This window comes from Cervus canadensis, chromosome 16, assembly GCF_019320065.1.
Source record: "Cervus canadensis isolate Bull #8, Minnesota chromosome 16, ASM1932006v1, whole genome shotgun sequence".
Classification (NCBI taxonomy): Eukaryota; Metazoa; Chordata; class Mammalia; order Artiodactyla; family Cervidae; genus Cervus; species Cervus canadensis.
In genome coordinates this window covers 32,129,614-32,145,998 of record NC_057401.1, presented here as the reverse complement: position 1 = coordinate 32,145,998, position 16,385 = coordinate 32,129,614, and positions in this window count along the sequence as shown.

Genomic DNA, 16,385 nt, shown 5'->3' with positions numbered 1-16,385 from the left:
TTGTTACTTGTATAGTCATGTAAAAATCTTAAGTTAGAGTGTTTTTACCTGGCTACCACAATTATACTGATAATATGCCCATAAGATTGCCAAGGTAAATAAACTAAGGGTGATCCTTTCAAAAGCTAGGCCTATTCTATCAGGTCAGTTTCAAAGATGTTGCAATCAAGGGGTGTGTTTTGAGTGGGATGTTTCCTGTTGTGGTTACATAAACTGCACCACCCCTATGTTAAATACCACGTGTCGACATCTACACTAGGAGAGGCTAGAATGGAAAAAAGGACACACTTGACTGCATATTTTTAAAACTGAGGTCATGCAATGTAGAAGGATTTTCTTCAACGGTAACTACTCCAGAATGTCTTTCTTCAATTAGAGATGTTTATCCTCTGCTGCAGGGCTTCCCTAATGGCCCAATGGTAAAGAATCCACCTGCAAAGCAGGAGATGCAGGAGACCTGGGTTCAATCCCTAGGTTGGGAAGATCCCCTGGAGAAGGAAATCACAATTCACTTCAGTATTCATGCTTGAAAAATCCCGTGAACAGAGGAGCCTGGAGGACTACAGTCCAAAGGGTTGCAAAGAGTTGGACACGACTGAGTATAGCACAATCCTCTAGAACAACATTCCTCAAAGTGTGGTCCAGGGGCCATTTGCATGCGTCAGCATCACCTAAAATGCTCACAAAAATACAAGTGCTGATTTAGCGAGTCTTAGCTGAGTCCTTGAGAGGCTTCCCAAGTGGCTCAGCAGTAAGGAAACTGCCTGCCTATACAGAAGCTACGTGGGTTCCATCCCTCGGTCTAGAAAATCCCCTGGAGGAGGAAATGGCAAACCACTCCAGTGTTCTTGCCTAGGAAATCCCATGGACGAAGGAGCCTGGTGGGCTACAGCCCATGGGGTCGCAAAGAGCTGAGCATGAGCTAAGCCCTTGAACCTGTGTCTTAAACAAGCATTGAGGGAAACCTGATTTATATACACTAGAATTTAAGTACCTTGGAGAAGGAAATGGCAACCCACTCCAGTACCTTTGCCTGGAAAATCCCATGGATGGAGGAGCCTGGTAGGCCACAGCCCATGGGGTCGCAAAGAGTCGGACACAACTGAGTGACTTTGCTTGCTTACTACAGGATACACTATCATGGCTTGATAAAAACTCTAAGTATATGCAAAGATATCTGGTTTAATAGCCAAATGGCATCAAACCATTTCAACAGAAAGAGAGATTTTCGGTCAGAAATATAAATCCACTTTTTACTTTGAGGACAGTAACAGTGTTAAGCACATTTAAATCTTTCAAAATCCTCCATTCTTCATAATTTGAAAGCTTACTGTTGGCTGTCAAAACTAAATGGGTCAAAGCAACATCAATTTTCTTTCTTTAGAGGTTTTTGCATACAAAATGGTCTTCAAACTGAAAGTGAGCACAAGGACAGTTAATGTTCTTTTTTCTCTGCAGACAATGTTCTGTATTTTGATCTAGGTGTTAGTTACAAAGCTGTGTTCTCTTTATAAAAGCTCTTCAAGCTAACTACTTGATATGTGGACACTTCTCTATACAAAGTTTTCTTCAAAAAATGTAACCTGTCTTTAAAAAAAATTCATCCAAATTATATGAAAATACTTTAACATGATATTCTTGTCTTTCAAGCCAATAACCCTTATCTGTAAAACTGAAATGGTCATTCTCATATACATGACTTTTGGAAATACAAATTGATGTAAGCCTCCTGGAAAGCATTTTGACAATCAATATTTGTCCAAAACCTCAAAGCAAATCCATTGTCCTAGTAATTCTACTTCTAGAATATATCCCAAGGAAGCAAATCTTCAACATAAGAAAAGCTCTATTCCCAAATTCCAAAATATAAACCCAACAAAACAATCATAATAGAGGAACTTTTACTCAAATCTTAATACATCTATACGGGAGTAAGTATACACTGGAGAAAAAAAGTAAAAAGAAAAGCAAGTAAATAATTAATACAAAATTCTTTCTTAAATTTTATTGATGTATGGTTGATTTACAATATTGTGTTAATTTCTACTATAAAGTGACTCATTTATATATATATATATATTTCATATTCTTTTCCATTATGGTTTATTACAGGATACTGAATATAGTTACCTGTGCTATATAGTAGGATCTTGTTGTTTATCCATCCTATATATAATAGCTGCATCTGATACAAAATTTTTGATGCAGCTGGAAAAAGGCACAAAGGGACTCCTAAGAGCTTATTAATATCCACGTTTGGTACATATATAGATAGTCCAATTATCATCACTATTTAACTTTCACATAGACTTTATACACTAATATACACAAATAAATGTTATACTTTACAGTATATACATTTTTATAAAATTCATAACAAATCATATTTACCTAAAGTTTATCAACATGAAACATGTTCAGGTATAATGGTAAGTTGAAATCACCTCAAAACAAAAGAAAAGAGGAATGCGCCTAAACTGATATTTTTTTCATGTGATATAATGACATACCTAGAACTTTCTAAACAGTCAACTGACAATGTTATAGAACCAAACTGGGGTCTGTTGCCTGACACTCAGAAAAGCCAGGTTGTGGTGAAGGAAAGTGCAGCATTTACTGCAGGGCATGAATCAAGGGACTGGAGAAGGAATTGGCAACCCACTCCGGTATTCTTGCCTGGAGAATCCCATGGACAGAGGAGCCTGGCAGGCTACAGTCCACGGGATCTCAAGAGTCGGACACGACTTAGCAACTAAACCACCACCGCCACCATCAAGCAAGGGAGTGGGAGACAGGTCTCACATTCACTCCAACTTGCTCTGTGTTACGTGTTTTAAAGGGGGTGAAAAGAGAGACTAGGATTAGCGTCATTTTGTGACATTTCTGACATTTCTTCATTGGAGTTTCAGGAGTCAGTATGTCTATGGCTCTTGGTAAAGAATGTGCCTGCAATGCAGGAGACCCGGGTTCAATTCCTGGGTTGGGAAGATCACCTGGAGAAGGAAATGGCAACCCACTCCAGCATCCAGCATTCTTGCCTGGAGAATCCCAAGGACAGAGCAGCCTGGCAGGCTACTGTCCATGGGGTCGCAAGAGTTGGACATGACTTAGCGACTAAATTATCTCATCATGGCTTGGGGATATGTTAGTTCATCTTGCCCTGGACAAACAACCTGAATGTGTTCATTAATGATGATGCCTATACTAGCAATTTTAGTCACCTAACTCTGGTTGATTAGTGTTCAGTTAGCACAGAATTAGCAAGGAGATCAAACCAGTCAATCTAAAGGAAATCAACCCTGAAGATTCATTGGAAGGACCGATGTTGAAGCTGAAGCTTCAGTACTTTGGCCACCTGATGCAAAGAGCCAACTCACTGGAAAAAACCCTGTTGCTGGGAAAGACTGAAGGGCAAGAGGGTAAGAGGGCAGCAGAGCATGAGATGTCAGATAGCATCACCAGCTCAGTGGACATGAACTTGAGCAAATTCCAAGAGATAATGGAGGACATAGAAACCTTGCATGCTTCAGTCCATGGGGTAGCAAAAAGTCAGACACAACTGAGCAACTGAACAATAACAGTCCAGTTCAGTTCAGCTCAGTAGCTCAGTTGTGTCTGACTCTTTGCGACCCCATGAACTGCAGCACACCAGGCCTTCCTGTCCATCACCAACTCCCGGAGTCTACCCAAACCCATGTCCACTGAGTCAGTGATGCCATCCAATCATCTCATTCTCTGTCGTCCCCTTCTCCTCCTGCCTTCAGTCTTTCCCAGCATCAGGGTCTTTTCGAAGGAGTCAGCTCTTCACATCAGGTGGCCAAAGTATTGGAGTTTCAGCTTCAACATCAGTCCTTCCAATGAACACCCAGGACTGATCTCCTTTAGGATAACAAGCACAGAATTGATGTGAGGGGGACAAGATGGTGCTAGACACCAGTGGTAGTAACAACAACTAACAATTTTTGAGGACTATGTACTGAGCACTATACTAAATACTGTTTAGTATATTAACTCCCTTAATCCTGAGGGAGATTAGCATTATTATCCAGATTTTAAAGATTTAAAAAAAAATCCTAAGGAAAAGGTAGGTAACTACGTGAGGTCATACAGCTAATAAGTGACAGAACCTGGCAGAGTTTGTTCATATAACCAATATATTATATTGCACTAACAATAAGCAGTTAGAAAATGTAATAGGTCACAGGATCTCATTCATAAAACAATAAAGGGTCATTAAAAACACAAGCAAAAATCAAAACAAAATCCTAGCAATAAACCTAACCAAAAAGTCACATTTAAAAAAATTTTAAATAAGACCAGACAGGTAGACTCAATAAATTAAATGGATGTAATTTTAAAATGTGATTCCAAAATAACAAAAAACTGGGAGGTGAGGGGCATTAAAAGAAAAAAAGTGTTAAGCCTTATCTTAGTTCTCTAGCGAGTCACTTAGGGAACTCTCTGAAGCTTGAACTCCAAAGTTCTCTATTCACACAAAGGTAGCTCAAATCCAGCAGTCTGGTTTGCCTACTTCAAGAAAAAGGCACAAGGAGGTCTCAACAGCATGCCATAGAATGAAGCATTCTCTCCACTGCCATCCAGGATCCGAGGCATCAGCACAACAGCCTGGTCAACATGCTTTCACCAAGGTGTGGTCAAGGCAACATTTGGCCACCATTTTCCTGGTAAAGAGAGCAATGCAGGTTGTAACTTTCCAGCTAGACAGGGATAAAAGAATCATCACTGAGTCCCAGAGTGCATGAAAGGGGCTAGCAGAGCAGACCACCACAATCTTCTGTCACAGCAACACTGTTAAGCTGAAGTCAACCATAGATCTTCTCCAATCCAGCTCTCCCTACTTATAGATAAAGAAACTGAGGTCTAGAACAGACTTCTCTTCCCAGGTCACAAAATTATTTTAAACTAGAACCACAGTGTTAACTCCCCTTTTCCCCCAAGTTTCCTGATGACCAGTCTGAGTCTGCACATCCAATCTGTCTATGGATGAAAGCAGCATTTCCCAAACTTCAGACATTCACCTACCAGCTTCATGATTTTGCTACACTATATATTATCTTTACTATTATTTACTTTATATGTTCTTTGAATATGTTCCTTTTTCATACATTAATTTAGCTTCATTCTAAGCAATGATATCCACTCAGTCATGAATGAAATGTGTATTTTCCCTAACGCATTGAAATAAATATGTATCTACTGGAATTACAACATTTGTCTCTGAACTATTCCTCAGAAGAGTAAAGTATCTTTTGCTGCATCTGGAGAAAACTCCCACATGTATTCCAAGAAATTCTAATCTGTATCAGGTTACTAGGTGTGCGTGATCAAATGAACTTAAGGGATGCTAACTAAAATGAAGTTAAAGAGCTTTGAGTTTTATTAATGGTTAGACACCTCAGAGCTTTTCATAAAATATAGAATGAAACTTTCCAAGGAGGGAATATGGTGCTATATTTCCAAAATTTATCTGACCGTGAAATCTTTTTTCCTAGACAGAATCAGTATTGAAAACATATTCTAAGTTGTATTAATTTTCAAAAGGCAATAGCATTTTTGAGCTCATGTTATAAAAAATAGATACTGCACATAATAATTTACCCTATATCCCTATTAGAACATTTAGAACATTTTTATGGTCAGAAAAAGAGTGGGTAGAAAATCTTATTTCCTCTTGTCATTTTTTAAAAGTTCAGTCTCTTGGGTAAAGCTAACTTACCTTGTTGATAATGAAACCATGCAATAACATTGGGCATTCTAAAAATATATTTATCACTTCTAATAAGTCATCCAAATCTCCTACATTATTGATTGTAGTCGATGACACATAAGCTTTTTATGAAGGTTTGTTTTAGTTGTGTTGGGGACTTCTAGGTGGAACTTCAAGAGTGACAGGTCCATAACATCGCGTAAGTCTGTGGGTGTGACCATGAGAAAACGTGTACCCGATTTACCACACAGGCATTTTCTTTCTCTCTCTGTCTCCTGGCCCTTCCTTCCTTTCCTCCTTCCTTTTTCTCTTCCCCACTCTCCTCCCTTTCAAATGCTTTGATAAAAAACTTAAAAGGATTTTTCTCTCTTTTTTTAGGATTTTTAATCTTTAGGCATTTTTAAGTATTTTTGTTACCCCTGGGGAAAACATCCCATAGTTACTAAACTAATGCTCTAAAGCCAAAGTTTACAAATATTTCTTTTCCTGCATTTTCAAATAAAATTAAAACTAAGATTCAAGGCAGAGGAAATGCTGTAATGTTCCTTCTTCAGTATTCCTGTCAATGATATTAAACATTAGTAAGGAAGAATGCTGATGTGTTATGATAAGATATTCCTTCATCCAATCATGCACCAAGTCACACACTATCTTGAGTATATTATTCTTAAATACTTTTTTTTCCCAACAACCAAAGTCTCAATATATTCTTCCTGCACACACCATGGAGGTAATCAAGTTATCCAGTGAATTTTTATTCTATAGAATGCTTTCTATGCTCTCATTCAAAAATACGTATTAACTAGAAAATTGTGTGCTGAGATTCCTCACTGAATGCTGGAGGCCAGGAAAACATTCAGAAAAATGACTCAGCTCTTGTGAGTGTCCACATTAAATACTAATGCATTGTAACAGAATTGGCCTGAATAAAGTCAATTCTCTGAAATACTTAAGGCAGATGCAAACAGACTAAAAATGGAGTTTCCTCCTCTCTCTGGTTCTAGAGTCAGTTCTGCTCTGCACTCATAATAAAGAAATAGTGTTTCACTTTTTCAGTAAAGGAGATTAGAAAAAAGGTTCAAAGTGTATAAATACAATTTAAAATGTCTCCTATTTTATATGAGTTGGAATTATTAAAATACATAAGCACCAAGAACAAAAGATAAAGTATAGATAATAAATAAATATTTGATCTTTTAGGGAAATATTCCCCAAAGGGCTCTGTTATTATAGCCATAGGTTTCAAATAACTCAATTGTCCAAATACTCATTTTTGTGTATGCTTAAACATCATAAAGTTCACTAAAGTTAGGTTTTAATGATTGCAATTAATCTTTTTTTCTTCATTTATTTGCCCCCTACTTGGCTTCCAAAATTCCATTTAAGGTACTAGAAGATTTAAATGGTTCATAAGAGTTGAAATCTTAAATGTCATGGTTGGACCCAAATACAATCTGTTCCTACCTCTTTAATTTGTGTCCTGCTGCTCCCTGAATAGGGCTTTCCTGATAGCTCAGTTGGTAAAGAATCTGCCTGTAATGCTGGAGACCCTGGTTCAATTCCTGGGTCAGGAAGATACCCTGAAGAAGGGATAGGCTACCAACTCCAGTATTCTTGGGTTTCCCTTGTGGCTCAGCTGGTGAAGAATCCGCCTGCAGTGTGGGAGAACTGGGTTCGATCCCTGGGTTGGGAAGACCCCCTGGAGAAGAGAAAGGCTACCCATCCCAGTATTTGGACCTGGAGAATTCCATGGATTCTCCCTGAATTGCAAATGCGGGTGTTTTGCAGAAAGGCATGTATGATACTGTAAGATGCATTCTAGATGAGCGCTGAAGAATTGATGCTTTTGATCTGTGGTGTTGGAGAAGACTCTTGAGAGTGCCTTGGACTGCAAGGAGATCCACCCAGTCCATCCTAAAGGAGATCAGTCCTGGGTGTTCATTGGAAGGACTGATGCTGAAGCTGAAACTCCAATACTTTGGCCACCTCATGCGAAGAGTTGACTCACTGAAAAAGAGCCCAGTGCTGAGAGGGATTGGGGACAGGAGGAGAAGGGGACGACAGAGGATGAGATGGCTGGATGGCATCACCGACTCGATGGACACTAGTTTGAGTAAACTCTGGGAGTTGGTGATGGACAGGGAGGCCTGGTGTGCTGCGATTCATGGGATCACAAAGAGTCAGACACAACTGAGCAACTGAACTGAACTGAACTGAACTGAGACATTCTTGAAGTACTTTTTTAAAGCAGGACCCTCTGTCCTAGGTGAGACTTTTTTTCTAGTCACATGTTTAATGATCATGATCTCTTGTCTACTTGTACCCCTTTCCTACTCTCTTGGCAAAAATTTGCCCTCCAAAGCAAAAAAATCCTGAAGAAGGATCTTCAGAGCCCTTTCATAATCACCTAGGCAAGGAGGACCTTACCAACATACCTTCCAAGTTTACAAAACCTCCTTGTATTAGGATTTCTTCGAATCAATTCTATGCATAGCATATGCTAAATCAAGCATAGCAAATAACTTCTATCTCTTGCGTCTGCAGTAGTATATGGTGGTGAGCCCTTGAAGGAGGAATGATGTTGTGGATTAGCAACGTCTATGATGAGAACTGAGAGACAAAAAGAATAGCTATGTGTCTCCCACTCCCCCCATTTTTATCTCATTTTATGCTAATCGTTCTTGTATGTGCCCACTCCTACCCCATTTCCCAGAAAAGAGAGGCACCAAATGACTGCGGATTTTTTACCTGACGTTACATCCTGATAGGGCTGCAGAAGCAATAATGCTACCTCCTCTGTAGGTTTACTGTAGGCTTATCTAAGATAAACACAAGGGTTTAGCCTAATCCCTAGCACACGGTTTATACTCAGTCGATGCTTTTTTCATATTATTGACTTCACTCTCCACTTTATCTGTGCATAGGATCAACTTAAGCAGGAAATTTGATTTTGGGTGGGTGCTTGTGAACAGAATAAGACAAATAAGGAAGTATATGATCATTTAAATGTCATAGAAGCTATTATATATACCCTTGGTAGTTGCAGAAGTGGAAAACTACTCTGCATAAAATAGAAAATTAAAATAAGTGGCAATAAGTTCCAATCAGAAATACTGTGAAGAATTTTCTACTTTCTGCTTTTTGTATCTGCTTCCTGAGCACCCAAGGGTGGGTGGTTAAGTGGCTAATCTAAATTTACTATTATTGCTCAGAGAAGTTTTACCTTTGTCCTTTTGAAGTGTGGTGACCCCTTCTTTTGTGTTTTAAGGGGTGGAAGGAAGTGTTAAGGAGTGCTGTGCTTAGCCACTCAGTCATGTCCGACTCATGTCAGACTGTAGCCCGCCAGGCTTCTCTGTCCATGGGGATTCTCCAGGCAAGAAAACAGGAGTATTGAGGGTTGCCATTTCCTTCTCCAGGGGATCTTCCCAACCCAGGGATCAAACCCAGGTCTCCCACATTGCAGGCAGATTCTTTACAGTCTGAGCCACCAAGGAATCCCAAGAACACTGGAGTGGGTAGCTTATCCCTTCTCCAGGGGAATCTTCCCAACACAGGGATCAAACTGGGGTCTCCTACATTGCAGGTAGATTTTTGACCAACTGAGCTACCAGGGAAGCCTGGTTTGCAGAACAGAGAGAAGTATACAAAGGAATCTCCTGGACTTCCCTTGAGGCTCAGTGGTAAAGAATTCGCCTGCCAGTGCAGGAGACATGGGTTCTACCCCACATGCCACAGAGCAACCAAACCCAGCATCACGACTACTGAGCCTGTGCTCTGGAGCCCAGAAGCCACAACTACTGAAGCCTGCATGCCCTAGAGCCTGTGCTCTGCAACAAGAGAAGCCACCACAGGGAGAAGCCCTCTCACAGCAACTAGAGAGTAGCCTCCACTCTCTGCATCTAGAGAAAAGCCCATGCGGCAATGAAGACCCAGCACAGCCAAAAGTAAATAAATAAATTAAAAAAATTTAAAGGACCCTCCCAAGAGAGTCTTAATTTGAATTATAGGAAAGCTTTTATTGTTATTATGGATGTAAATGAGAAAAGAGAAGTCAGCATTTGCCCGAGCTTAAAATGCCATGATTAACACATTAGTACAGGGATCATAAGATGGATACTGGCTTTGCAAGAGAAATGATTTCCTCAAACTCCTAAAAATCAAACAAACAAACAAAAACCCAACAAAAGTGTGCCACTAACCTCTACAGAGCAATGTAGGGATCACCTGGATAGAACTGACCACTTTCTAATAAATAGAGCTCTTAAAAGCAACAGAGATCTCAGGTGTCTTTCTCTAAAAGTGAATGCTTATGCAGATCTGTAAAACAGCACATCCAATTCTTCAATCCTCCTGCACAAATTGAATCTCAGAAAAATACAGGAAAAAAGTCAAATGCAAAAAGCACATTCTGTCAAAATCCAAAGAGAATAAACTAACCTTTTAAAAACAGGAAAGGGAAGTCTTCAAAAAAATAACAGAGGGTACTGAATTGTTTAAAAATGTATTTTTAAATCTTTCCTAAGACCAGTCCTTGACAAGGGCTAAAAGATTCGATTTGGTGTTCAAAGTTGACTGGTCTGTCATTTGGGCCAAAAAGACAGAACTTTGGACTTCCTTTAACAGTCTAAGACTTATGGACACTTCATAAAATGGGCATTTCTAGTGCCACACCTTCAAGCCCAGGTGACTGTGTGGTGTGTAAGAACCCAAAGGAGTCTGTAAACAGGATCTCCAAAATTATATAAGTCCAGGCAAAACCTCATCTGGAGGATGGCCTCTTCCTCAAGAGGGAAATATATTTTATTTCTATATTTGGTAGTATTTTTGTTAATGTTCAATTTGGAAAACAAAATTTTAAATGAGATGCAAGTCAGGAAAAGGAAAACAAAACTAAATAACACTCTTCCTTTTATAGTTTGTTTGGCCATTAAAAAGTGTTTCGGAACTTCCCTGGTGGTCCAGTGGTTAAGATTCCGTGCTTCCACTGCAGGGGGCTCAGCTTTCAGTCCTGGTCAGGGAATTAAAATCCTGCATGCCTTACGATGCATCCAAAAAAAAAGTTTTAATCCATAGGTAGAATGCTAAAGTAAGAATTGACTGCTATCAAAGCTTAAATTGAACATACATAGTTTAGGGTGAAGTCTAGACTTTAGACTGTCAGCAGATCTCTTAAAGTCCCTTTAGCACTAATGGAATAGGATCAGAGATGAAGTCAAATCATTAACACAGCAAAACAGTTTTGAGAAGTGTATGTTGTTTTTTCAGTCATGAAAAAGTCACAAAATTTTACTTCTCAGCAACTGACACTTTTATACTAATTCACGATTTGAGAGAAAAAGAATTTGTTCTTGCTTCTTCAACTGTCTATCGATAGATGAATAGGTTAAAAAAAGAGGTGTGATATATATAGTCAACATAGTTTTGGAAGTCCTAGCCACAGCAATCAGAGAAGAAAAAGAAAAGGAATCCAGATTGGCAAAAAAGAAGTAAAACTCTCACTGTTTGCAGACAACATAATACTATACATAGAAAACTCTAAAGATGCAATCTCTATCAAATTACCAATGGCATTTTCCCTAGAACAAAAACTTTTCCAATTTGTATGAAAACACAAAAGACCCCAAATGGCCAAAGCAATCTTGACAAAGAAGAACAGAGCTGGAGGAATAAACCTTTCTGACTTCAGACTATACTACAAAGCTATAGTCATCAAGACAGTATAGTAGTGGCACAAAAACAGAATATAGACCAGTGGAACAAGATAGAAAGCCCAGAGATAAACCCAAGCACCTATGGGCACCTTATCTTTGACAAAGGAGGCAAGAATATACAGTGGAGAAAAGACAGTCTCTTCAATAAGTGATGCTGGGAAACTAGACAGCTATGTGTAAAAGAATGAAATTACAACACTTCCTAACACCATACAAAAAGATATATTCAAAATGGATTAAAGACCTAAATATAAGGCCAGAAATTATAAAACACTTAGAAGAACACATAGGAAGAACACTCTGACAAAAATGACAGCAAGATCCTTTATGACCCACCTCCTAGAGTAATGAAAATAAGAAAGAAAAAAAAGAAAGAAATGGGATCTAATTAAATTTAAAAGCTTTCTCACAGCAAAGGAAGCCATAAACAAGATGAAAAGACAACCCTCAAAATGGAAGAAAATAATAGGAAATGAAGCAACTGAAGAGGATTCATCTTCAAAACACACAAGCAGCTCATGTAGCTCAATACCAAAAAACCAAACAATCCAATCAAAAAGTGGGCAGAAGACCTAAACAGACATTTCTCCACCTCCATACAGGTGGCTAATAAACATATGAAAAAATACTCAACATTGCTTATTATCAGAGAAATGTAAATCAAAACTACAATGAGGTATTGCCTTACACCATTCAGAATGGCCATCATAAAAAATCTACAAACAATAAATGCTGGAGAGGATGTGGAGAAATGGGAACCCTCTTGCACTGTTGGTGGAAATGTAAATTAGTAATAGCCACTATGGAGAACAATATGGAGAGTCCTAAAAAATTAGGAAGAAAACTACCATATTACCCAGCAATCCCACTACTAGGCATATACCCTAAGGAAACCATAATTGAAAAAGACATGTGTACCCCAATATTCATTGCAGTACTATTTAAAATAGACAGGACATGGAAGCAACCTAGACGTCCATCACCAGATGAATGGATAAAGGAGCTGTGGTACATATATACAATGGATTATTACTCAGCCACAAAAAAGTGGCTCAAACTGCATTTGAGTCAGTTCTAATGAGTTGGATGAACCTAGAGCCTGTTATACAGAGTGAAGTAAGTCAGAAAGAGAAAAACAAATATCGTATATTAATGCATATATATAGAACTTAGAAAAATGTTACTGATACTGATGAACCTATTTGCAGAGCAGGAATAGAGACACAGACATAGAGAACAGACTTGTGGTCATAGCAGGGGGAAGGAGAGATTGGGATGAATTGAGAGAGTAGCACTGAAGCATATATATTACCACACAGCCAGTGGGAATTTGCTCTATGATGCAGACAGCTCAACCCAGTGCTCTCTGACAACCTAGAGGGGTGGGATGGGGTGGGAGATGGGAAGGAGGTTCAAGAGGGAGGGAATATACATATACCAGTTCATGTTGATGTATGGCAGAAACTGTACAACATTGTAAAGTTCCAATTAAAAATTAATAAATTAAGACATGCTAACAAAAAAAAGAAAACAAATAAGCCACAGGATATGATATACAGTAAAAGAAATATGGTCAGTAATATTGTAATAACTCTGATGGAGACAGATGGTTACTAGATCTGTCATCATTTTATAATATACGCAAGTGTCAAATCATTGTTGTACACCTGATACTAACATAAAATTGTATGTCAACTACATTTCAATTTAAAAAGATGTACTTGCTTTTCTTCTATTAGATTAAATGAATGAATCTTACTGCAGAAACACCTTAGGCAAATTACATAGCTCTTTTAAAATATAATCTATTATTTTATAGGAAAATACAAAACAATTTAGCATCAGAAAGTCAGATTTTTAAAACTGCTATTTATACAATCAAATCTCATTTCTTGTTAAATTAAGTACTACAGCTTTTTTTTTTTAAGTTTTCCTGTAAAACAGCCTTATTCATTGACTTTGACTTTCATACCCTTAGGCCCTCTTAAACTACAGCAAAGTTTTGGTTATACTTTTAGTTTCCTTTGTGACCAGTACTTTTTAACATGAAATGCAAGGAGTTGGCCAGGCCGGATACTAATTTTGACTTGAATTTTAATAGTCAGAGAAGTTGGTATTATCCTCAGAAAGCAATCCCACTTCACTTCTCTACCTCACCCTCCACAATGAAGAGCTTTGAACTTCTGTTGCAGGAGTTCACAGTGAAGTGGCAGATTTTCTCAGGTCATGGGTTCCTCTTTTCAAATTTCAATAATTTCCTTTACTTCAATGCACCTCAGTCGGGTTTATTCAGTTCCGGGTTTATTCAGTTCCTAGTTTCCTCAGTCCTAAAGTAAATTAAGCCTGAATATTCACTGGAAGGACTGATGCTAGAGCTCCAATACTTTGGCCACCTGATGCAAAGAGCCAACTCATTGGAAAAGACGCTGATGCTGTGAAAGATTCAGGGCAGGAGGAGAAAGGGGTGACAGAGGATGAGCTGGTTGGATGGCATAATTGGCACAATGGACATAAGAGTTTGAGCAAACTCTGGGACTTAGTGAAGGAGAGTGAAGCCTGGTGTGTTGTAGTGCATGGGGTCGCAAAGAGTCAGACATGATTTAGCAACTGAACAACAGTTTCCTCAAGATCCATTCTCTGAATTCTCAGAAACCTTCTCTGCTCTAGCCATTGGCCTATAGAATGTGCAGTTATCTTTTCTGAAGCATCAGAGTGCTTGAGAAACTCTGAGCCAGAATATGCTTAAAGCTTCCTGTACTGGGAGTGGAAGATAACCTGTTGTTAAATAACAGCCATCTTGAAGGGAAACAAACTATACTCTGGTTAGAAGATACCACCTCTTCAGAATGGCCATTCCTGCTCTCAAATCTAAATGAAGCATTGATGACAGGTTGTAAATATCTAAGTGTATGTGCTTATTTGAATGTTTCCCTTTCTGGACAGTAAGCTTTTTCCCATTACACAAAGTTACATAAGGGCAGGAACTTTGTTTATTTTGTTCAAAGGATGCACTCAGAGGTTATCCTAGTCCTTTACACAAGTACTTGTTGAATGGATGAATGAATGGCAGGCTGAAAGGAGGAAGAAATGTTTGCGACTGGGCAATTTAAGTGCAATGAATACAACCAGAAGAATGAGTACACTCACAGAAGAATGAAGGCATCATGTTTGTCCATGTCCTGGGTCAACTGAGAGATCTATGTCCGAGGATGCACGCAGGGATGTGTTTATCGGTAGGTTGGGGGCAGTGACTTGTGTGTATGTCTCTTTAGGTTGGATGTGTATGCATATAAACGCTGGAAGTGAAGAGACTACTGTGACTAGATGCAAAGTGGAATTTGTATGGATGACAAAGTTCAAGAGGGTAAGTTCTGAAGACTCATGTTACTCTGGATTTGCCATGCATTGTGCTAGCAGACTGGCAGTTTTTGCAGGACAGGGCTCTATTGGTGCCCTGGATAAGCTGATGCAAGTCAAGGGACATCATAGCTATAGCCAGTACCTGGCAGAACAGGCTGAGCCCGGTCCAAGAACAGCTGCTTTCCCCATCGTATCTTGGCTCATAAAGATGCTTTCCTTTTTTTTTCTATCCATTTTTGATTGAAAATGTCCCCCTCCAGTCTTCCTCCCCTCTGCAAGTTCCCCACATTGGCTCCCTGCTTTCAGGGAGAGCTGCATTCATTTCTTCCAAATAAAAGTGCTTAGGTTCTTATAAATATCTCAAAATTAAAAAAAAAAAAAGGAAACTTATTTTCGAGGAAAACCAGGTAAATTCTGTGTCTGGGTAAAATTTACTAATATCAGCTCAATAGCTAGACTGTGATTACAGTCAATATTAGGTGTACCCTTGAGAAATTATCTAATAAAGTTAACCTAAGTAGGCAATAGGAATCATCTCTTTGAAAGTAATTCTTTCATTCTCATGAAGGGAAGGAAAGGGGATTGACTAAACTATCTTATTTGTTATTATTTAGTAGCTAAGTCATGTCCAACTTTTTTGTGGCCCCATGGACTATAGCCCCACCAGGCTCCTCAGTTCATGGGATTTCCCAGGCAAGAATACTGGAGTGGGTTGCCATTTTCTCCTCCAAGGGAGTTTCCTGACCCAGGGATTGAACTCGAATCTCCTCCATTGACAGGTGGATTCTTTACCACTGAGCCACCAGGAAAGCCCAAAATTATCTGATAGATACCTTAATTCTCTTTCTGTGATTATATATACAACCAGTCTTTGGATATTTTGGGCAAGACCCAGGCAAAATTAAGTTCTATCAAAGTAATATATACTCAACTTATTATGATGCCATCTAAAACATCAGGGAGGATAAACATTTTATGCATAAATTTGGGGAACATAACTGTATGTAGAAATAATAACTATTTTTAATGTGTGCCAGATATTTTCTTCATGTGGATTACTATATTACTTAAACTTCAAAAGAATCAACTTAGTAAAAACTCCTTTTCAGTAAGGTTTAGGCAATTTAACTTACTTACTATGACCTTGAATCCAGACTTTCTTTATCCCAAAGCCAATGATACTAAGGAAGAAAAAAAGAAGACTAAGATTCATGTGGCTGTAGTTCCTGGGCTAAGAAATATAGACGTTAGAGATAGAGGTTTCGGGATTGGACAGACCTATATTTAAATCTTTGTTCTGCCATTTATCAATACTGTGATCTGTAATTTACTCAACCTTTCTGTGCTAGGTGGGGTGATTATTTGCAAGCAATAGCAACTGAGCATGATCAATTTAAGTACGAAAATAATTTATTGGAAAGACAATCAACACACAAAGAATCAACAGGAAGACAGGCAAAGCAAACTCAGCCAAGGTCACACCTAATCAAGATGGTCAGGAAGCCTCAACCAGTGGCCAGTGGGACCCTTCACATTGCCACCCCCAAATGCTGTGTAGTCTTTTAAGAAATGACAACGTCTTCCTC